We start from the raw sequence: 24,261 nt of genomic DNA, 5'->3' as shown, positions 1-24,261 counted from the left end.
TTTGACTGATATGATAAGGCCCACAGAATATTGTGTTCCATTGCTATAAAAAACAAAAGAAAGATAAGAGTCTCTTCTTTTATCAGGAAAAAAAGTATATTTGTATATTTTTTTCCATTTTGCAGCAATTAGCATTAGAATATAGCTATGTTTCATCATTATTCACAAACCTGTTGAAAACACTGGGGAAAAGAGCTTGTTGCAACATGGCCCTGGTTGATCTCATACTCTGATGCCACCTGCTGGCCGTTTTTTGTAATAACTACCTTTGACTTAAGCAACCTCTTCAGGTCAGAGGCTGCATCAAAGCCTTCTGTATGTTCTGGCATAAAAAAAAAATATATAATAAAAATGTATAAATATGTTTTTGGGACCATGGTAATATTTAAAATATACATATTGTTTAATACGTTTTGGGGAGCAAATGAGTTAATTTACATAAGGCTCAAGCCTAACTGAGCCAATAGAAAATTTGACAACTCAAAGGATTCATGCTCACAAATAAATCATTACTCTGAGTCTGAATCAAATATAAACAAAGTATTGGACTGCCGTTGTATTTACCAGTCCATCTACGTTCCCACCTTCAACTATAGTCACAAACAGCAACATGTCGTGACCGAAATTGCAGATAAAAGCAGCTAAAATCTTCGGAAGGGTCCTTGGGCTCACAATGAGAGACGAGGTGGAAAGCTATCCCATTCACAAGGGTCTCGGAGTATGCGAACTTGGTGATCCTCCACATCGAGAGAGACTAGCTGACATTGTTTGAGCATCAATGAATAGAGACTCAGAGGGCTGCTCATCTTTGACCCACACATAGACAAGAGGCTGAAAAAGTCCGAAAATGCATAAGAAACAACTGACGTGAGGTTATGTAATGGACACGTGCAACATGGCTTTAAAACAGAGCCAAAGAAGAAATGGATGTAAAAAAATAATTTCAGTCAAAGGGTCTGGCAAGGCATCAACCAGAGAGGGATGGTTGCAGAGATGCAGGGTGCTGTGACACAGTGACATTTGCCACCACAAATGGACTCTCTGGCCTGAGCCAGTCAGTCTGCTGCGATGCCCCCCGACTGTGAGCCAAGAATGCACTTAGGCCCACCGGAGCAAATGAATGGCCCCGTTTTGACTTCTACCATTAGGCTCCTTCTACCTGAAAGCCGGTGCTGGCTAGTCAGGCTCTTTGTCGGAAGGTTGTGTATCATGCATGTTTGAACATCCCTGCACTGTGGCCTAATTAGCATGGTCGGATGCAATGAGCATTCAGTACCCTGAATTTGGTGCTGTGCTGTTTTCTCTTGTGGTTTTGCAGTTGGTTTGCAACAAACGTAGGTCCTCATCCAGTTTGACCAAAGAAAATCATAAATGATTATCAGACTCCACACTAACAGGGGGCAGCAAAACTCATCTTTGGTCATGAACTTTATGGAGAGTATCATATTAAATACAAGACATTTTGACCCCTCTATTTCATGAGTATACTTTTTTTTTGGGCCATTAAAACCCTGACGTATATGATCTGACACATGCAATGCACGGATAATCCATTAGAGGGCAGTGTCACCCAGCGACCTTGCAAGATCGCCCCAATTCAGAAAGGAGAGACACCTATACCTATTAATAATGGGAAATGTTCTTTCTGATTTTAGGAAATACTGATATGTTTGATATGTCTGTTTATTGTAATATTTTTGACAGTTACAAATGTACACAATTTAAAGCATTGTGACCGATTGTATCATACATGACACAAATCAAAAGTCATACTCTATTCACAAAGAATCTGAATTTTCTCTCATATATTTCATGGTTCAGGCTTTATTGGGTTAATTCCATGTTAATGCTAACCGCTAATTCTACCCTTCTTTATTTGATCTATGCTGTTTTCAATCGTCATTCTCACGCTTTAGGAAAAGAGAGATTTTCATCCATTTGAAGACACATAAATAGTCCTACATGAGGAAATGTACAGTATATCGACCTGTCATATTGATAGGTGGCTTGCAGCCCAGCGATGACAAAATGTCTCCATACGCTATCTCTGATCACAGTGTTTCTCATGCCGCTCTACATGTGCTAATCGCCAAATTTCTCTCTTGTGCTGTGTCATTGCAGCTCCCCGATGATTATTCATGTGCGTTTAACTCCCAAACAGGCCCTCATTAACTGTGGCACGCTGGGCCATACATTGGGCCAAATTACGCAGCTCTGACATACACAAACCAGCAGGGGGGTTGGAGGGAGGGAGCAAAGTCGTCAGGATAAAAGGCCTGGCTCTCTACTTGGTCCTCTCTAACCATGGATAATGGCTGCCAACGTGTCTGTATGGTCTTTTAAAGCAATCAGCACTTACACTTTTACGGGACTGGGGGTGGGGGCGAAGAAAGGAAGGGTGGAGAGGAGGAGGCGGAGAAGGAGGGAAAGGGGGAGGTGAAGTGGCAAACACAGAAACCAGATTGGACCATCAAACTCATAGGAGGCAAGGTGGGTGGAAGCAGAGTCTCGAGAAAATCCAGACTGGGATTTTGTGAGTTGTCTGACAAATAGGATGCCAGACTGGATTAAGGATTAAATTGAATTTAATTGACTCGTATTAACAGAACTAAGCCGTTTCTGCTGCATGGCGCCTCTTATGGAGGGGCTTCTGTGTGTGTAGATGCAGGTGTACTTCATGCTTTGGTCTCAGTTTTGTCAAACTAGTAATGATAAAGTACATTGAACATTCCCTCTATTTACCATTTCATTTACACATTTCTACTTTGACTACTTGTATTATTCATCTTCTTTATTTGAAACTGTTCACTGGCAAAAAAAATTGAACTCTCCGCTTTATGCAAGTTCATCTATTCAAAGTTGTTTTTATATATTTTTTTAATATCCACTTTTATATCAGGAGGCCTCCATTTTGGCCAATACCGCTGTCTGCTGTAGATAAATTAGCATACCCTCGGGCTCACATTGCAAAAATCATGTGACCAAACCCGAAAAACGTGTTCGGGTATTACTGTGTATGTAGCAAGAACTTGTGTACGTGTTTGTGGCGGCCGTGGTTCAGGGTGTAGAGACGGTTGTTCAGTAACCAGAAGGTCAGCTGTTTGATCTCCCGCTCTCCCATGTGTCGTTGTGTCCTTGGGCAAGGCACTTGCATTACCTCCAGTGCTACTCACACTGGTGTATGGAAGGTGTGCTAATGCTAATTAGTGCTCTACTTTCGGCACTTTTATCACTCAAAAGAACGGCTCTTGAACTTGATCGTGACTTTTCCCTTCTACTCTCTAATGTGGCTACAACTTAACAGTGTATCAGACCGCGTGGAACCACACTGCCCCTAAGTGGCCAAATCGGGTACAACGTGAACAGCGCTCCCAATAAAGACACGCACAAACAAAGGGAAGACAGTATAAAATAAATTAAATTAAATCGACTTTGGGACATTTAAAATCGATTCTGAATCGTCCTAAATGAGAATCGCGATTCTTATGAGAATAGATTTTTTGGAACATCCCTACTACTTAAGTAGCTTACTGCCACCAAAGTAAGAATGTGTGAATGCATGAATAATGTAGCCATTCCATTGTAAAGCGTCTATTGAGTGTCTAGAAAAGCGCTATATAAATCTGATGCATTATTATTATTATTATTATTATTATGACATTATGGTTTGAACCCGAAACAGGTTACCTTTGTTCAAACCATGTCATGAACCCGAAGTTATGCTAGAAAGTCCGCTAACTTGTCCTGAAACCTGAGACAGGCGGTATGAAGAAGGCACACTTTGAACCTGAGACAGAGCAGCAAAATATGAAATTAAGGATACCATTGTTCTTATCCAATCTTTTAAATAATAGCTTTGGACGACAAATAAAATCAATAAGTTACTTTTATTAGATAATCTTCTATAAACATCTTTTAATTACTTTTGTCCGTTTCAATATTAATCCGGTGACTGTTGTTGGTTTCCATTCTTTAATGAAATGCTATATGAATTTTTTTTCATTAGACATGTGTGTGTGTGTGTCTTTACATAAAATCAGTGCAGAAAACGAAGCAATGTTCACACCGTTGTGAGCAAGCTTGCAAGGCAACCACAATATCATTTCAAACACTATTATTTTCAATATAAATATATATATAATGCAATACAATATATATATATAAACCCGTATACAAAGCCAAATGATTTGAAAGCTGCATCTGGGAATACCACTCAGATCAAATTACTACATATTGTTGCTTAACTATGGAAACATTTAGACATGCAAAGTGTATTGAGGTTCTGTGTCGGTCATTTAGACTTAAGAACGAAATGAGTGAACTTGCCAGTGTGCAAGAATACAAATGGAAACCACCGACTGACCCAACATGGCCATTAGAAATCAGCCTTCGTTTGAACGACAGCACGAGCATTCACTCATCATTGTCTCCCCTTGCACGTAGGTGGCCAATCAAATCAAAATGTGGCCTAATTTGACAGTTGCTACACGAGTGACCTCAGCATAATGTGAATAAGTGCCCTTTATGATGAGAAAGTATTGAGACTAATTCTACAGAGCTTGTCATCTCCGACGTTGTGGCCATCACATGTTTTTTTTTTTGTTTTTTTTTTAGGGGGAGGGTTTGCACCATATGCTCTGTATATGACAGCTACTTCACAGTCTTTGTGTGTATGAGCGTGTGTGTGTGTGTTTGTGTGTGAGTGTGTTTGTGTGTGAGTGTGTGTCACAGATGTTGCAATCTGAGGTCTGGTGCAGATGGCTTTGGCTGTACTTGCCAGTGATCTTTTCCCAGTGAGAAGAAGAAAACGGTGCAAGTGGGACTGTTTGCAAGAAGCAGAGTGACCTGCTAGACATTCACGCACACACTCACACACACCTCACGAAAAAACAGCACTTAAACTCACCTCGTCAAAACGACATAACATATTTTGGCTAATATCTCAATTTAGCTTTGTGTGAAACAAAGCATCGTCTTAAACGCAGTGTCGAAGATGTGAAATTCACAAGAGTGACTTTGAAAATATGATGTAGGTGAGAATATTCCAATGTGATTTATTTTAATAATTTAATTTGCATTTTCACACGCATCTACAAAAGCTTCAGTTGGTTACGCAATTAGCACCACTGCAAACTCAGTAATGTTACGTTACATACCACATCTGCATATGTTCAGTTTATTGCATACATATGTGACCCGCTCTGCCAAAATGATCCGCATGTCGGAAGGATGTTCAACGAGCTGCTGGTATTTTAACAGTTCCTAAAAAATGTTGGTTCATATTTTTTTCCCTAAGGTACTGGTTGCTATGGACATTTGAAAGATGCAATTAACAAAACTTTAAACCCCTTTTTCTCAAAACTCGGGATTTCAACCTTCCAACATTAAAATTGCTGTAACTTTGGCAATTTTTGAGGTACGTCCATATATTATATATCATAGGGAATTAAGTGCGGAATTCGAATATATCAATATCGTAATTTTGATTTTTTTTGGGCACAAGAGGACCCTTTTGCCAGATTTTATAAGGATGGAAATGCTAATCAACAACAGAAGAGTTTCACATACGAGCAGAGGTGAGTCCCTTTTTCTCTCTCCGTCTTTCTCTCTCAAGCTCCATCTCTCAGAGCTCTCTTTCTCTCTCGCTCGCTACCTCATATTCCCCACTAGGTAAAGGTGTCCTCTGGGGTATTAAAGCAAGGCCTCGGGGGGGATTTGTCTTAGTGCAGAGTGCCACCTTGTTGTCAAGACGGCAATGACACATTTCTTTCAAAGGCGCCCCTGACAGATGCCGGCGGAGGAGAGACATCACTCGGTGATGCATCGCGACATCAATGCAGCGCATATAAAGATGGTGTCTGGGATACATATTAAGATGAAAAGGGAGGCGGCGGATTGGCCAGAGGGCAGGGAGATTATGACATGACATCGCGTGCGTGTCGGAGCTCAGACAGACTGTGTCATGGCTTCTTCACTTGAATATGATAGTGATGGGTTTTATTTGGATGTAGAAGGTATGAATGGAGGTAGGGTTTTTTTTTCATTGAAAAACACATGTTATATGACTACATTAATTCCAGAATTGGAGGTCAATTTAGGCACCGCATCATTTGAAAAGCATACAATTTAATTTATATATATTTGTTATGGTTTCAATAAAAACAGGTAATAAATAATCATATAATTTGATCTGTCCAGCTAAACCACCAATGGGACATTTCTATGGTATATTTCATTTGTCATGCTGTTTGGCGCAACCCTGTTAGAAATACTCCTGAAATATACATTTAAAAAAATATAACTGATTATATCATATACAATTAAATATCTACAATTTATTTGAATACTAACTTAATGTTAGTATTGCTCTCGGTACAGAAACAGAGTTGTAGGAAAAAGGGAAACAAATCAATGCTAATGTTTTTGCACAAGAGTACATGCTAGCTTTGCTAGCTGCTATGCTAACTGGTCAACAACAAACTTAGCTACACCAAAACAAAGAACAAGAACCAATAAAAAGAAACAACCTTCAAATTGTTGTGTTTTTCTGATAATATGAATAACAGGGTTCCATTAATTTGAGTGACGGACTCCATTATGTCTCAAAACATTATTTTAAAAAATGAAGAAATTATGTTCAATATTTTGGTCAATGCATGGTCAGAGAAATTAGTTTGATGATGTCATTTCTGCTTTGCTCACTTTTATCTCTTCATTTAAATGGCTAAAAAGGTTTTAGTAAGAGTGTTGTGTGAATGTTGAGTTCGAGATATGTAAGTTGGTCATCAAAAGGGCGAGATAATAGAAACACACCATTTTAGGGGTGCTCAAGAGCTATTTGGTGGCGTGAATATTTAGGAATGACTTTTAGTACAGTTACACTTTATCTTAGGACAACTATACTTTACAAAACAAGTGCACGTTTCTCTATTTTATGCATGGATTCCTTGAAACTTCATAGGGAGCCACTAGCCACAACATTAGGTACACCAAGCTCGTCAGAGACTTTCTACCGAATTCCTGAATCAACAGAAAGAAAGAAAAAAATAGTGAAAATTTTACTCTGCGTAAAACCATGCGTGTAGCATATCATTGGACAAAGCACCACAATACGCAGCAAATAATGTGATTATGCAGGTGTTACAGTGTAGCTGCATTAACAAGAAAAAAACGACCACTGTAAAACCAACTCGCGGAGATAAAGGAGGCGCTCTCGTGTGCAAGGCAGCAGGGTCCTTGTCCCGGTGTTTTACTGGATAGAGAACTTAATTAGGTGAGGATAACACACAGACAGGCAAACGGAGGCGTCGGGAAAGACCGTGGGGGCCATTGTTAGCAGACATCTGGGTGCATCTTTCTTGACAAAACGCAGCAAGCAGGGAGGGAAGCGCTTGACCTTTCACTTCTGACTGGCTCATTCACACAAACACACACACACACACACACACACATAATCAAACTGGAACACACGCACACGTACAAGCGCATACATATGCAAAAATGTTGGCCATTTGTGTGCGAACAGGTTTCCGGCGAGCTGACGGCAGAAACATTGTGAAGGTGAACAACATGGCCGGCGGAGGGGTGGCAGGCGGGCGGGGAGGGGGAGGGGGGGTGGGGGTAACACGCCAGAGACCACAATGATATCGCTGTCCCGCCTTTGGGCTGCAGGCAAGGCGACGGAAGCCTCTCTTACAAGCGCACAGAAGAAAAAAAAAAAAAAAAAAACAACAACAAAAAAAACACGCACACGAGCACTTGAAAACACCTCCTGTGTGCTCATACACAGCGACAGTGAGACTGCCAGCGTGGATGCCTGCTGCATATGTGGCCCCATGCATAAACAATGTGCCCTGAGATACAGCAGAGTTACACTATGGCCCTTAGCACAACTCCCATGAGCCTCTCTGCCCCCTCCATCATCACATGCGCGCTCTCTCTCATTCACACACTCACAAATGAACCGCAATAACGCGCGCACATGAAAAAGAAGGAGCGATGGCAAATGAATGCATAACAATGTGGCTCACAAACAGAACAATAAGCTTGGTCATCTCTTGCTGTGAGATTAATGCCATACTTGAAAAGTACCGGTCCAAAGGCTACTAGGGCTGAACAATTAATCGAAAAAAAGTAGAATGACATTTTCAAATCGCAAAGGCTACAATTTAGGGCATGGAAATCCCTCCAAAAACTTAATTTCAGTCAACTGTAGGTCTTTATTTTTATATATTTTTTTAAATAAAAGAAATCCACGTTTTCATATATTGTTTCATGAAACAAGTGAAGTGGTAAAGCTGCAGAGTCGTTTGCGTTTTTGTTGGAATCTGACTCGAGTCTTTTGTTTAGGCTACCCTTGTTTGGTAGAATTTTGTGAAGTTGTTGTGAATTCATAATCATTTCAGGTTCATTTGCATTCATGTTTCCGTAAGCCTGACCGACAGTTGTGCTTGAAAGTAACTTATGACTATGAGTGCACTGTATGGCTAGACAAAAGATTAATGCCAATAAAATCAAAAGTACTGTGGCAATTGTTTTGAGGTGTGCATGTGAAATTTGGTGACGGTTCATAGCATAGCATTATTTTTTTTTTTGGTCATTAAAGTAGCACTAAGGAACTTTTCAACCTTAATAAAATATTTTCATAACTCTTCAACTTAAAACTAGTTGAATGGTACCTTTTACATGACCTGAAGAGGTCTGTATCATTTTTACTGGCACTAAGCAACTTTTGAGGAGGATGGTAGGAACACTGCGGCACAAAAAAAAACTACAAATGTGCTGACTGCTTTATGGCATACGTCACTTCCCTCTTACCCCATTTGTTACAAAGACAGAAGTCAATTTAAATGCTAACGCTCACTGGGTGAGCTAAAAAAACGACACAATGCGCTTATCCTCATGGGAAATGTGGTCTTCCTTCAGGCACAACATTACCGCTTTTGTCCACATGGCGTCGGCATAATCAACGTAAACTGAAAGTTCCTTAGTGTTGCTTTAAGCGACGTTTAGCTTTTGTACATTTACAGCTAGGCTCATAAGTTTACATATGCCAAGGGTATGTAAACGTTCAAGTACAACTATATACGTTTATGTATAATACATCTCATGTTTATTGTAATATAAAGGAAAAGAAGAAGATTTGTTGTTTGTGTTTGTTTAAAAAAAAATGACGGGAAGGAGGACCTTGGCCAAAAACTGCCATGCCTAGAATGCATTTTCAAGTAAATTAATCCGATAAACAAAATATTAGACGACAGCTCTATCAACATTATGCCAACATTATGGGTTATATATCGATTGCTGTTAGTTGTAAGATAGATTTTTAAAATGTCTGCACTTCTGCCTTTGAAGCAATTTCTGCATTACGCAATAGTCGGTAGCCCAAGTCCCAAATTAAAATAGAACCGTTTGTCCATGTGTCGTCCTACATAATCCAGTATTCCAAGTACCACTAAAACATGATTGGAATGCTGTTGTTATGTTATATAGTTTGGAGGCTTAAGTCTGGTGTGAGGTGCGGTGTAAAACTGTGCAGGGGCAGGCCAGACTTTGTTTTGATATTTTTGATAATTTCTGTATAAAAATATAGTGAATTACTGCGTCAAGTGCAGCGCCATGGAAAAGTCTTGTCATCTCCCGCCCCCATCCCTGAGTGTTTTTAATTTATTTATTTTATCAGTAGCAGTCTCATGTTTTGTTAAGTGACTGTAAACATTTGGTGCCAGGTTCAACTTTTGCCATGAGAGGATCCCAAGACGACTTTCATTTTTCCAACTTGCAGAGGAACGAATCAAATGAGAAGAGAGTGAGCGTCATTGGAAGAATGAAGACGGAGATAATTGAGAGATCCGGCGCTTGGCAAAATGTGCTATTTCACTGATGCCGGCGAAGGAGGGAAAGGGAGGAGAGAGAGAGAGAAATGGAGAAGACGAGGTCTGCGGGGAGGTGACAGTAGTGTATGTGGCTGTGCTGCCTGTCTGACCTGATTGCAAATAAGTGAAGATGCTCCACTGCGGCCCAGAAGCACACACGCACACACACGCGCACACACACAGACTTTAATAAGACTGCTTAATGGTGACTGTACACGCCACAACAGTAGAATTTGAATGCGTGTGTGTGTGCACGGATGGGGACAAGGAGAAGGGCTGCTGTGGTGAGACAGCAAGGGGAAGGGGGAATAGAGGGAAGGGAGGAGCGAGGATGAAGGGGGGTGGCGGCGGGGGCGGGCGCGGGGCAACGGTGGCTTGCCGAGGCGCATTTGCAATTTAAAACTCGGTTTGGTATAATGAAAATGTAAAGCAGTGGTTTTATTTTATTCAGTGTGGCAGGTTCAGATTCCCAGAGAAGCTCCACTTGAGCAATCAGTCCATTAATAATTGAATTTTTGTTCAGGAGCTGCGCTCATGCGCGTGCTCGCGAGCGTAAGCGTGCACACACACACACACACACACACACGTGCACAATGAGTGTGCGAAAGTGTAAGCGACAAATGTGTCTTCTCCTTCCAGCTGCTGACCCTAATACGAGGCAGCCAATTAGAGATCTTTATTTAATTGCTGGGCGACGCATACACCCGCCGACATCCGGGGATGGTCTGGGGACGCGCACTCATGCACGTTCACGCACATTGCCAACGACACACTAAAGCAAGAGGTGCCTTGATGATAATTCCCAAAGAAAGCTGCCTTGTTGGAGTTGCACTATTTTAAACCCAACAGTAGGGAGCGTTCCATTTTAATTTATTTATTTGCTGCTTTGATATCGTCACCCAAAAATAACAACGTGTGCACGGGAGCGCGTACTCACTTGCCACTTTATTAGGTACGACGTATAGCCCTTCAGAATCAGCAAATAGAGATATGACTTTCATCAGTTTGCAGGGATCTGCATTATATCATATTAAATGGCAAATGGACTGATTTTTATATAGCGTTTTATTTACACCATGCGGCGCCCAAAGCCCTTCACCATGCATGCCTTACATTCACGCACACACATTCATACACCAGAGGTCAACTTCTGCCATGCAGGGCGCCGCCAGGTCCACTGGGAGTATATCAGGGTTCAGTCTCTTGCTCAAGGACACTTCGACATGGTCACAAGGGCTGAGGATCGAACCCACAACCTCACGGTTGGGAAATGACCACTCTACAGAAGAGCATACAGAAGGCTTTGATGCAGCTTCTGACATGAAGAGGTGGCTAAAATCAATGGTAGTTATTACAAAAACTGGCCAGCGGGTGGCAGCAGAGTATAAGAGATCAACCAGGGCCATGTTGCAACAAGTTCTTTTTGTCAGTGTTTTCACCAGGAATGAATATCGATGACATTTGAAATATTTGAAATTTGAAATATTGATGATATTCTAATGCTAATTGTTGCAAAACGGAAACAGATACAAATACACTTTTTTTCCTGATGAAAGAAGAGACTCTAATCTTTCTTTAGGTAGTTTCCATGTTTAATAGCAATATAACACAATATTCTGTGGGCCTTGCAAAATCAGTAAAAACCCAGTAAAACAGCCAGGAGCAAAGGAGGTTGCTTCTGTGAAAATGGATGCCGGTGATTGAGTTAGGATGACAAATTATTAGAAACAACTGACTATAAATATTTTGTGCATTTGTAAATCACTGCATACTACAAGATCAATAAGATGCTGTTCATCATATATTCAGTTTTTGGAATGGATGCTATTGATTTTGCAGATGTACCTAATGAAGTGAACATTGATGATACCAGGGATGAATACTTGCATTTATCCTCTCAAACAGTTAATCGATAAAAAGCTCAGAAAGTTAAACCCGGTGAAAGGAATCGCCACGCTTTATCAATGTGTACCTAACAATCCGGCAAGTTTACGTTGCGACCCGATGACCGTGACTGATCTGCTCATCGGACTGATAGATTTTCGATCCTTCATTGACTGCTTTTCCTCCCGTGGGCCAAACTTCCCACTTTCCCATCTCACACATACTTTCCCATCTCACACACACTTTCCCATCTCACACACTCACTTTCCAATCTCACACTCTCTCACTCTCTGACACACTCTCACACACTCATGGTAACTCTCTCTCTCACACACTCTCTCACACTAACTCTCTCTCACTCACTCTCTATCGCTCACTCTCTCACACTAACTCTCTCTCTCACATACACACTCTTTCACACAAAGTCTCTCTCTCACACACAAACACTCTCTCTCTCACTCTCTCACCACACTCTCTCACTCTCTCAAACACACTCTCTCACACAAAATCTCTCTCTCTACATGTCTTTGTTGAGTACTAATCAGTCCAGCCGCTTACAGTGTACCCTGAACATTTTATTTTAAAAATAACTTATTTACTGTACTATTTTAAAAAAAAAAGTTTCTAGGTGATTGTCTCCCTGAAGATAGATATTATACAGTTGTACAATTTTCCAACTTTGTTTTGTCACAATCTAACATATTTGATCCTTGAATAATAGAAACTTAGTAACACATTAGATTACTAGTTACTATGGGGCGGGTGAGGTTTTTTTTGGGGGGAAAAGGGGACTTAGGATACCCCCTTGGCACTAAAACAACATCCCTCCCCTTTTGTGAAGATGACAGGAGGAGAGGAAAAAGACGCTAATCGCTACGCTAGGCTTTGCAGGAAGCCAAAAAGCATCATTTAAACAGCAGCGCTAACAGGAGAGCATCCCAGCTCCCTGATTCGCCAAGAGCCGCCTTGTTCTAGATAGAGATATTCAGACTGTCAGTATAAACTGCTTCTGTTTTCGTTTTGCATTTATTTCAATGCTAGACTGGGGGCATAAATTTTTCATCACCTGCTAAGCTATGAATAAAAGATTAAAAAAGGAACTGAGAGGGGAGGGAGGGACATTGAGAGGAAAAAGGGGAGAGAGAGTCAAGTTGAAGGCGAGGTATAAAAAGTCGAACAGATGTGGTTGGTGTGCACGTCCAGAAGGTCGCTCCATCCGGTTTTTTTTTTCTCTCATCTGAGCCCACCTGACCAGCACAGCTAACCACCTAAGCACCCCCAGCACACACCAATAGCCCACCACTGACTGGGGTGCAGGGTAAAGATGCTGTAATGAGCGAGAAGCAGAGGAGCATCTCACCTTCACTTTTTATAGGATTACCTGAGAGGTGAACTCTGCTCAGTGAGAGGATTCATCAGCCAATCAGCCCCCCCCCCCCCCCATTTCCTCTAGCTCTCTGCCCTCAGCGGTCTTTGACAGGCTGGCTAAGAGTGAGATACTGCTGGAAAATTCAGCGCAACACAGCGCTGACAGGTTCACATGTGGGTTAAAGAGGGGAGAGAAATCGAGGGAAGGATGGAGACGGAATGGTTTCACAAGTCAAGTTTCTTGTGCGCTCGCTGTTCATGAACATCCACACTCTGCAGTCAATTCATTAAAAACACTGCACCAGATCAGTTAGGACAAATGCAATAAAGCAGCGTGCACACAACAAGCAGCAGTTTGGCAGATAGTGAACAAGTCAAAAAAAGAGGTCAAGTGCTTGCCTTATACTGTTATGTGCCCCACCCACTTGACTTACATGCTAAGTGTATATTTACTTGTTTACTGAAGGAGAAAAAGAGTGGCTTGGCCGCATTCCCGGGAATGAAGTGAAAGTACTCAGCGGTGCGTCAGCGAAGCAGGTGTCCATTATTGACAGACTGAAAAGGTCCCTTTTGTACTGACCCGGTTATCGATGATTACATTGATAGACGAAAACCCACTTTCGGCAATGCTTAGTCCGTCGACTTTTCAAAGTTTCCCGTAATTTGTCAATTGTCGACAAAACAGGCGTTTGTCATTGACGCATTGGCGGCATGTTCGTGAGTTTGTTCCTCAACCCTTAAGTGACTTTTATGTTTTTTTTCCCCAGTTCTTTATTTTACTCTCTTCTAAGTGTAAATATTAGCCTACTCTAAAACTTCTCAATCAGAGTCAATTTGGTCCCACTCAAGTCAAATTTACTGTACAGAATTTACTGTGTAGCGCTTCTGTTTGTAATTGTGCGTGTTTACATCTGTCATAGATCTTTACATTGATTTGTGTTGCAAAAAATACATAAATAAAAATGACTGTGGCTGTACTGGCAATGGCGTGAAATTACTGTTCTGAGTGACCGCCAATGTAAGTATTGCACATGCACAAACATGGCACATGCAGGGTGTAGTGCGGTGATTATATCTGCAGGGAATAGCCGATGTAAATAATGACTTGTGTACTGTATATAGATGGGCAGTCACAGCGCATCCACTCAAAAACAGTATCCTCACATGCACATAAATGCATACATAAGCAACCAAAAGCAGTCATATGACCTTGCAAAAGATGAGTGGATATTTTGAAATATTTTATTATTACTATTTTTATGCGTGTCAAGAAGCTATTTGGTTCGTTATACATACAGCGTACGTATGACAAATGCACATGCATCTGTGAGCTCAAGCCCAAACCTATAGTGTTTAAATATATAAAAGGTTATGCATGCATAGGTGAATTATAATATTAATCTGTGGTTAGAGGAGAAATATTAAGTACCCGCGCCAGGAGCTGTGCTCTATGTTTGAAATAATTACTGCACGAGAGCTATGTTAGATGTCAGTCTCCGCTCATTACCTGTAGATGAAGCCGCCTGCCATGCTGTGTGGTAAAGCCCTGGTACTTTAGAGAAATTATATTGGGACTTGAAAAACCTTTAATATAACATGATATTCAAACATGGTGAAGCAGCATTTGGCTGTTATGCTGCACACAAATGGAATAAGATGTCAAGAGAATTGAAGTTCCAAATGTACATGTGATTATGTAGAGCGTAATGTGTATGGAATGTGATGTATAAATAAAAGCTGCCTTGCCGTTGCCTTGCTTTTAACAAGCATCTTCTTTGCTGTGGTTATTTATGACGCAAACACCTAACATCAGCTCAAGTTGTTACGGTTGAATCAAAACATATGATTTATAAAACCAAAAACATATGTGCATGCCCTCATTTTGTAAATCATAATGACTCAACAGACACATGCAAGGCCGTGGAAGGTCTGTGATTGGAGTCAGTTTACTATAATGAGAACTGGTGGATTTTGCAAGGCCATGTTAATGTTGTATTCAAATGTGAGAGGGCTTCTGAGACAGAGTGCCATCAATATGCCCCATGCATTACACCTCCGACACTTCCACTTCCTGCCACCCTCCTCACATCACCACCTACTCACCAATCCTTCTCATTCTGCTCCTCACTGTTTTTTCCCACCAAATACTGTGAGCCCCCAACCGCTCCCCCAACAAACTCCATCTTCTCTCAGTCAGGAGTGAGGCTGAAGGCCGTGCCAGCAGGAGTTGGCATGAACCTGTCAGCCGACCATTCCCGCTTCCTCTTCCTGCCAGCCTGCTTAATCAAATCACTCCCCTCAGCCGTGCATTTCTCAATCAACTTCCATCAATTTGCCCGCTGCTCACGTTGGAGTAGGCAAAAACAGGCTGAAGTCCACCCGCTATTGCTTCCACAAGTTTGCAGCAACGTCAGAGGCTGCTGTTTCGCCTTAATCAAATTTCCCTCCTCTTCCCCCTGCTCCCTTCCTATGCGTCCGCTTGCCCACGCTCCAAATGTCAACCAGATTTGGGCACATGGAGTGGCATCTGGTGCCACATCGCCCGACGCTCATGGCTACAAAAAAACCTCACAGCGCGCAGAGTTAGCCTGGAGCGCCGCCAGAGCAGCCGCTCCTCGCTAGCTAAGTGCACAGCGCCAGTCAAGTGCTCGTTCGGCTGCGCGCCCACCCGCATCACTCACACACGCGCGATGCGCGCAAACTCTGGCACGCTCAAACCCCGATGGCCCTGTGCGATGACAGCGAGACAGAAGGGCCTCGCCTTGCTGATCTTCTCCCTGCCCCCAGCAGCACATGCTGTACAGATCACACTACCTGAAAGCATACTCTCGTTGCATTCTCTCAGTGTGGGGCCATAGGGGCACAACGTGTAAATTACAGTACGCCGTCATTGTTTTTGCGAAGCCACACCAACCCACCGATGACCCCATCAGACTATTTGTAAATATTAAATGCAACAAGTGTATACAATGGACAAAAAAAAACAAAAAAAACTCTAAAATCATGAATAATTCACAATGAAGAATTCAACTACAATGTTCAGGGGAAACATGCTGCTAAAGTCAAACAAAACTTTGGCATATTGCTCAAATTCAGTATTTCCGTCAGTTCTGCCAGCATTGAATGGTTGACTCTCCATTTGTTGTAGGATATGGAAAAAGATAACAATACACATAAATGTATGTTACATAAGCTACTGTTTTTAAAATGCTAGCAAAAGTAGAATGTAGCCTCAGTTCACTCATGCATAGTCATGATACATATGATATCCAGCTTCAGCAAAATAACAGTGCTAGCAATGCTAAGCTAGCAATAGCGCTGTAAAACAAGCCAACGTTAGCCATGGCTGCCATGTTGTTTGTTGACTTACTCCTACTGAGGTGCTACACTAACACAAAATGTTATCACTTACGGTAAAGCTCAAAAAGTTTTTTTCGTTTTATTTTTTAGCTCTTCCAATGGTATTCTTTTTACACTTGTGTGGCAATTAAGAACATTAGCAAATTTGAATCACTCAATCATTAACCTGGATGAAATTATTGTCAGAGCATTTTGCATTGAAACACACACAAACAAAAATGTACAGCCCTTAAAAACCACACAGTCCCTCTAATATAGTGAACTGAGTTAAAGGGTAGATTAGGCTTCTAACATAATAACAAAAGTACATTTATAATCGATTCACTTAATGTATGAGAGGGATCATTTGTAAGAAGCGAACATTGAAAGAAGGAGATTACTGTGTATAGGAAATCGGCAATTCTATTCCATTGAGGTCAGGATAACATTAATTAGAGCCTCATGTTTGAGTTATTAACTCATTTGCTCCCAAAAACGTATAAATATGTTCTATTTTAAATATTACCATGCTCCCAAAGACGTATTTATACATTTATTTTATTTTTTAATGATAGAGCAAGGCTTTGTTGCAGCCTCTGAACTGAAGAGAATGCTTGAAGCAATGGTAGTTATTACAAAAAACGGCCAGCAGGTGGCAGCAGAGAGAGATCAACCAGGGCCATGCTGCAAAAAGCTCTTTCCCTTACTGTTGTAAACAGATTTGTGAATAATGATAAAACTTAGCTATATTCTAATGGTAATTGCTGCAAAACAGAAACAGATACAAATGTACTTTTTTTTTCTGATGAAAGAAGATACTCTATTCTTTCTTTTGGCAGATTCCATGTTTTTTTTTTTATAGCAATAGAACACAATATTGTGTGGTGGGCCTTGCAAAATTTGTCAAAATCCAGTAAAACACAAAGGGGAAATGAATGAGTAAACAACAAGGGAGAATGAGACACTTCCCAAACAGATAAGAGGCCAATGTTAAAGTAGTTGTTAAAGTACAACTTTTTTGCATTTTGAAATCAAATCAAGAAGAAATTACTGGCTATAAGACAAGTCAAGCCTTCCTGCCTCATGGAGTGAAAAGTGAGCATGCTATGTAAGTTAGTTGTGATTGTGTCCTGTCATTTGAGTTTAAATGAACTGCATTGAGTTCCACATTGGCGGGCACGAGGACACGCACATATGTGTCGTCCTGGCCTCTGTGAGAAACCCACTCGGTGCGCGGCCTCCGCTCGGTTGGGAGCGAGAATATGGATCCTTGCAGTCAGTCAAAGACAAGTAAAGCAAGCACCACTGTGCCAGTTTCACATGGGCAGGTTGGGCTGAGGGGTAAGAGAGAGTTCATTAAGAGATTTCAAGGCACCTGAACTTCATTTGTCTCCCTAAAGCATCAAAACAGGATAATAAGGACAGGGAGCGAGGGAAATGGCAACAGCCATCAAGTCATGCCGTTTTATTTCTCACTTGAACAATTCCCTCCTTTGAATGGCAAAGCGCTTTCATCCTTATCTGCAGCTTGTCTTGACATTTCAATATGAAAAACCTTCTTAATGTGTTCCAATGTCAAGGTTTATGCAGGGCAAACCTGCCTCCTGGCGCAAATTTTGTGGCGATAAGGTGGGGAAAAAAATGCTCACGTACAGTATTACAACTATAATTTGGCTGTGTGTTTGGTATTTTAAGGGAAATTCCAAATATTCACTACTACTACTCATGACTTATCCTGTTCTGTCCCATTGTGTCTTATTTACTCACAGGACGTGGCACTTTCCGTGCACATATAAGTAACATCCAGTTGTTGCTGATTTATATTGTTGCTATGCTGGTGTTGTTTTGTTCTGTTTTGCTGTGTTCTGTCTTTTCTCTCATTTAGTCCCATTGCAAATGTTTGTCATCTGTGGTTGCATTTTGATACATCAGTGAATTTGTATCTGGAAGTTATATTGTTGCACAAAAAACAGTTCTGGCTTGAGAAGGCATACCGACCCACCATCTTAGATGACTAAGTAGCTGAATGCTCCATGGCGAGAAAAAACAACAACAACAAAAGCAATAATGCTACTTAACACCTTCAAACTCGCATTTTTTCTGCAGGGCAAATTTTTTTTTTTAACTGATTTTGACTCTTTTCCTACATAAGAACAACAATTTCTTTGTTATCTCATGTTTTTATTTGTTATAGTGGACGCCAGGATATTATAGCTGAAACGTGTTGTAAACTTACCAAGTTTATATGTAACATTTTTAACAATGAACATCATGCAAATCAACTTGCGATTGTTATGCATTTTATTGGTTTAGACCATAGGTGTCAAACTCCGGTCCTCGAGGGCCGCAGTCCTGCAGGTTTTGGAGGTTTCCCTCTTCCAACACAAGCTGATTCCAATCAGCAGGATCGTTATCAGGCTTATGCAGAGCTTGCTGATGAGCTGATCATATATCAGCTGTGTTGGAGAAGGGAAACATCCAAAACCTGCAGGACTCCGGCCCTCGAGCACCGGAGTTTGACACCTATGGGGTTTAGACACACAAATATGTCATGTCCACTGCAATCATCCATGGGTCCAAAAGGGTTAAGGGTCAAATGTCAAGTTTGAGGTCAATCGGAGCATTTAGGAGGTGCGGCCCAAATAATATTGACATTTTTGGCAAAAAGGGGCCTGTAGTTCCCAAAACCCTGCTCTGATTGAGCTAAAATTTGAGCTTTAGTGGTGTGCCATCACTATCAACAAGTACACCAAGTTTCAGTATATCAAAATCTGCTTGGTTGAAACCATCGGGTGATTTGGCATAAATCCAACACATGAAATATAGTCACTTCCTGTATTTTTAATTATATAATTCAGGACTTATGCATGTAGGTGTGTGTCACTGTACTACCGTATGCACTCTTGCCCCTGCCTTGCTCATGCCCAGCGAGAAGGCTAATAAATAAGCTCTTATAATCCTTGTTGCTGGTGTCATCCAAGTGTCACTGCTCGACATAAGGCAGGTTGCGCTTCTTGTGGCGTACGTGTGTGTTACAGAAAGAAAGAGTGAGAGAGAATAATATGACATTGCATTTCTGATTCGTGGTGAGAAAAGAGAAAAGTCTTGTCGTGAGTCGTAGGGCCAAGTTCATCTAAGGTTGCTGCGCTAGTACAACTGGTCAGATTGTAGAGAGAGACAAAAGCCGAGTCGTCTTAACGACGAGACCCGTCTGTCCATCTGCGTGACCCTAGCGATGTTTCTCTTGAGCTCTTTCACTCTCACTTTCACATGCAGCAGGCAAATAGGTCAGTTGCCATGGTAACAACCGAGAGGCCAGGGTCTCCTGGTCTATTAAGAAAAGTGAGGCGCATTGAACTGAACAGTAGCGAAAGCTAAAAAAAAAAAACTGAGATGGACTGAAAATGCTCGAGCGGCATCACATCGCGGAGCGCTTTTGTCATAACGAAAGTGAAGTATTCCAACAACCCAATGCTTAGAACCAGACCGTACATGAAAATGACAGTTTGAGAGTGTCTGCTACAAGGAATGCATTATCATTACATGGTTTCTTCGATTTTAATTGGATTTCTACTATTGATAGAGAACAGGGATATAAGGTCATCTTCAATCTTAATAAATGATTGAATAATTTTGTAAACACGGCAAGACTCTCAGCCTGCCTATTAATTTAGTGCACAGTATATTGTATTGCTCCAATAGCGATATGGAGAAAACCAGTCCAAATTGTTATTCAATATGCCCAACCTGGTTCAACAAACTCACAATGCACTTCCTACATGGCATGCTTGCGACAACTCTTTTGACATTTGTCTCAAGGAGATTTATTTAGCAACGCCATTGAGTGGTTCAAGTCCTCCACTCCTTAATATCTCTATTTGACGGCAAAGACCAACAACATTGTCACTGTCGATCCGAGTACGGAGGTTAAGGTGGATCGTATATGCTGAGCAGCCGAGGTAGCCCTGCTGATGGTGCACCCGCTTCAATTTTTCAATATTGGATTAAATATTAATATGTAGCAGTGAGATGATGAGAACAGGAAGCAGGGGACAAGGCTGTAGTGACAGTGCTGTGCGAGAAACGGAAAAACAAGAGTAACATCATGGGAAGGTGTTCATGTCTAGAAACCAAAAACAACACAAAACAAAATGTAAGCTTTGCAGAATTTTGTAGGGAATCATGAAAAAAAAAAGACGTTAATATTTTACTATTTTTGAGTCATGTTTCAAGAGTATTGAAATGGCGGACAGGTTGCTCTGCATTTTGGCAGATGTGGTAAACCCTGCACTGATCACCAATTAATCAGAGACCATTAATACATTAGATAAACATGTATCCACACTCACAATGACTCAGAAAGAAAATTTCCAATGAGCCTTACATGCTAGTTTTTGAGTACCGAGAGCAAACATACACTAGCACATGGAGAACATGAAAACGTCAGGCATGAGGGCTTGAGCCAAGGTTCGAACTCAAATCTATAATCTGGGGCAGACATGGAAATCAGTAGACCAACATGCTATTGGGGAACTTATTATTACAAATATATTTCATGTACAGCTATATCAGTTGTGTTTATTGATGATGCAAAATCATAAAGAAGAAAAATAGTGTATATTGTTTAAATCTCAGTGCAGAAAGAAAGTGGGGAAGTGGGACTGAGGATAAAGTGAACCCTCCGGCTCTCACCCTGATGTTTATGTTACGCTCTATTAAATTAGCATGAGTCCAATATTAAAATAATAACATTTACCTCCACAATAAATGCATTGCCTTTCAAAAAATCAATACCGCTACCTTACAATGCCAAAGTATTATTACAAAATAATATGAGCAAAGTCGTTGCATTATATCGGGTATTAGATTGATTTAGTAAAAAACAATGGCATGATGCACATATCATAGATTAAATAATTGTGTTTCAAATGTCACAAATTCCCATGAGGTTTAATAGCGTTACAGTGTTAATGTGTCTGTTTCACGTATTGGTTTTGCGTGTTGTTTGTTGCAGCGATGAAGGTTGGGTCAACAAAGCAATAATGATCACAGGGAAAATGATTTGAACATGATTGCGTTCTGACGTATTGTCTAAATGCCATCCTTTTGGAAATAGGTAGGAGTTCATTAGAGTAGAAATTGTAATGCAGTTTTTGTCATTAAACAGGGCAGGTCTTACATATATATATATATATATTTATATATATATATATATAATAAAAAAAATAATAATAATAATAATATATATATATATAAATATATATATATATATATATATATATATAAATATATATATATATATATATATATATAAGAAAGATAAGCACGATAAATAAGACGATAGATAAGATAGATAAGCATGGCTTGACTATCTTTTGGAGAATAAAAAGAAAAAAAACGGAAATAACAGTGGCAATTAAAATTTGAAGTTGCGGTAAGATTTGAGATCATAGCATCCTTTTAAGAGGTACAAAAGAATCATATGCGTCAGTTTTCGCAATGCAAGCCAAAAAAAAAAAAAAAGCAAACACACTACACATCAATTCAATGAGAAAATAAAATCAATAATTGAGTTACACAAATGAAGACATCAAATGTCGCAGTGGAGTGATGATTGGATCATCTTTTCATTGAGGGAGCCAAGTCGAAAGGTGAGAACAGCGTGATGATGGGAAGTACACAACTGAATTGTTAAAGCCCCCCTCGTGTCGTTCACGGCCATATTGGATAAGCCCTACCGTCTCCATTCAGCACATGAATCAATGGCTCCTGATTAGATTTTGGGGGGTTTACTATGCTGTTTTTGTTTGTTATGACATCTTGCCTCGCTTCGTGAGGTCTTCCCGCTCCTTGGTGACAAAAGCGCCACCTCCTCTGATGGAGGAAGAGCGAAATGGGGGAGGGGTTTGATATTGAAGGACCATGCGGGAGGTGCGTGGTTCGTCGCTGCTTGTTGTGTTGCTTTGCATCTGGCTGTGCTGCTGTACGCTTGCATTCAGTACATACAACTCATATCTGCACACACATGCGCAGTTTGTGAAATAAAATAGTTCATCATTGATATTAAATAATAATACATTTATCTGTTTCTCTTTCATTATTCTCTAGATGGGATTTAGTGTTCTATTCTATGAAATTAATAAAGCTGGCAGCATGCATTTAAAGTGTGGGCAAAAGCCAGCCATCCAGCAGTGAATTTCCTTATGCACCTGTGGCTGGAAAGCAAAGCGTGGAGAGTCTCTGTTGCCAAATTGCACAAGTGCAGTCAGCGACAGTGGATGGGGCAATTGATCATTTACAATAACCTCAAAAAATATTCAGACCTTCTCCTATATTAGCACTTATTTCCTCTCTTTGTGGCCAGAATGTAAATTATGTATTTACTTATTGAATTTTTATAGTCATGTACTGTCAAAAATATGTGCCAATAATGATTTTTTTTGCACGGCAGAGAGTGTCAAATATGGGACGAAACACTGCCCTGACCCGACGCACAATACAGTTTAAGCTAGATGTTGTGAACGCACCGTCACCCTGGCAACCAGCCCTTGTGTTGCGTTTGAGTCCAGAAGAGAATACAGAAAACCACTTTTCAACAAATGAACCACAACATGGGAGTTAAAAAAAAAGGGTCAATCCCCTAAAAGGCAGATGGGGTGTTGGGGGGGGGGGGGGGGGGGGTAAAGTGAGATAATGTCTGAAAGCGTTGTTGTTGGGGCACAAAGCAAATATAAAGAGCAGTATTTAACGTCTCTTTCAAGCTTCTATCGGCTTGCCTCCCGCTCATTCCTCCCTTATTTTTACGCTTGCTCTCCTTCTTCTGTCGCTATTTCAGTTGGAGGCATCTTCTTAGATCTGCACCTTTTAATGCTGACTGCTGCAAATCTTTTGAGGCCGACTACAAAAGCAAGCTGCCGGTAAACTTCCCCCTGGGGGAGGGAAACAGGAGCAATGTTTGGGATCACTCCTCTCTGGGGGAATCTCCTCCACGACACTGTCTGATCTGAGGAAGCCCACCGCAATCCCCGCCCTCTTTGGCCCACGTTGCCCCCGGACTGCCCCATGAGAACATCTACAACTCCAAGAGTGCCAGTGTGTGACCGTCTCTGAGTAGGAAATGAACCCAACGCGACATGCGTGGAAGTCAGACGAGCGATGCGCTACAGGCAAACTTTCAATTGCTATAAATGTATGTAGTCTATCGTCTATTTCATAGCCGAAAAGCTGGAGCCTATTGCAGACGACTTAGGGCGAAAGGTGAACTTCCCTGGACTGGTTACCAGGGTCATTAAGTTGGGCTTGATCCAATGCCAACCGCTACATGTCCAATGTCAGATGGATGGCATGCAGCAGCTCAGCAAAAGATAAATCATAATAGAGTGGAACGGCTAAAGTTTCAATATTTGACCAATATTTAAAAAGTATAAAAGTATCAAGTGCAAACTGTACATCACACATGAAGTCACAAGCAACCTCTTTAGCATATTTCTGGAGACCTTCACTAACCCAAAATTCAATTTTTGTGACGCTGCTACCAAATGGCACCAGTAATGGAGGAAAAGCAGAAAAATCGTGATAAGTGGAATTTGAAACATAGGAAACTTGCAATGGATGTTCAGTACAGGTATCGGGAATCCTCCCTTTACATTAGTGATAATCAATACCTTTTTTTTCCCAGACCAATACCAGTAACGATTAGTTAACTCTTGAGTAGTCACTGATACCAAGTACTGACCTAGTGCTATTCATCCATGACATCCCCCCCCCCCCCAAAAAAAAAACAATGCGCATGGCA

General features: G+C 41.0%; 1 protein-coding gene across 2 annotated transcripts in view; it reads right to left on the bottom strand.

The window, feature by feature from the left end:
• Positions 1-24,261, bottom strand: part of kiaa0825 (KIAA0825 ortholog) — a 124,936-nt gene that overhangs the window by 27,009 nt on the left and 73,666 nt on the right. The window lies entirely within an intron of this gene.

The sequence above is a fragment of the Leptonotus elevatus genome, chromosome 5 (assembly GCF_054856555.1).
Source record: "Leptonotus elevatus isolate MCC_2025b chromosome 5, RoL_Lele_1.0, whole genome shotgun sequence".
NCBI classification, from domain to species: Eukaryota; Metazoa; Chordata; class Actinopteri; order Syngnathiformes; family Syngnathidae; genus Leptonotus; species Leptonotus elevatus.
The sequence above is the reverse complement of the archived record's forward strand: the minus strand, read 5'-3'. Positions and strand labels throughout refer to the sequence as shown.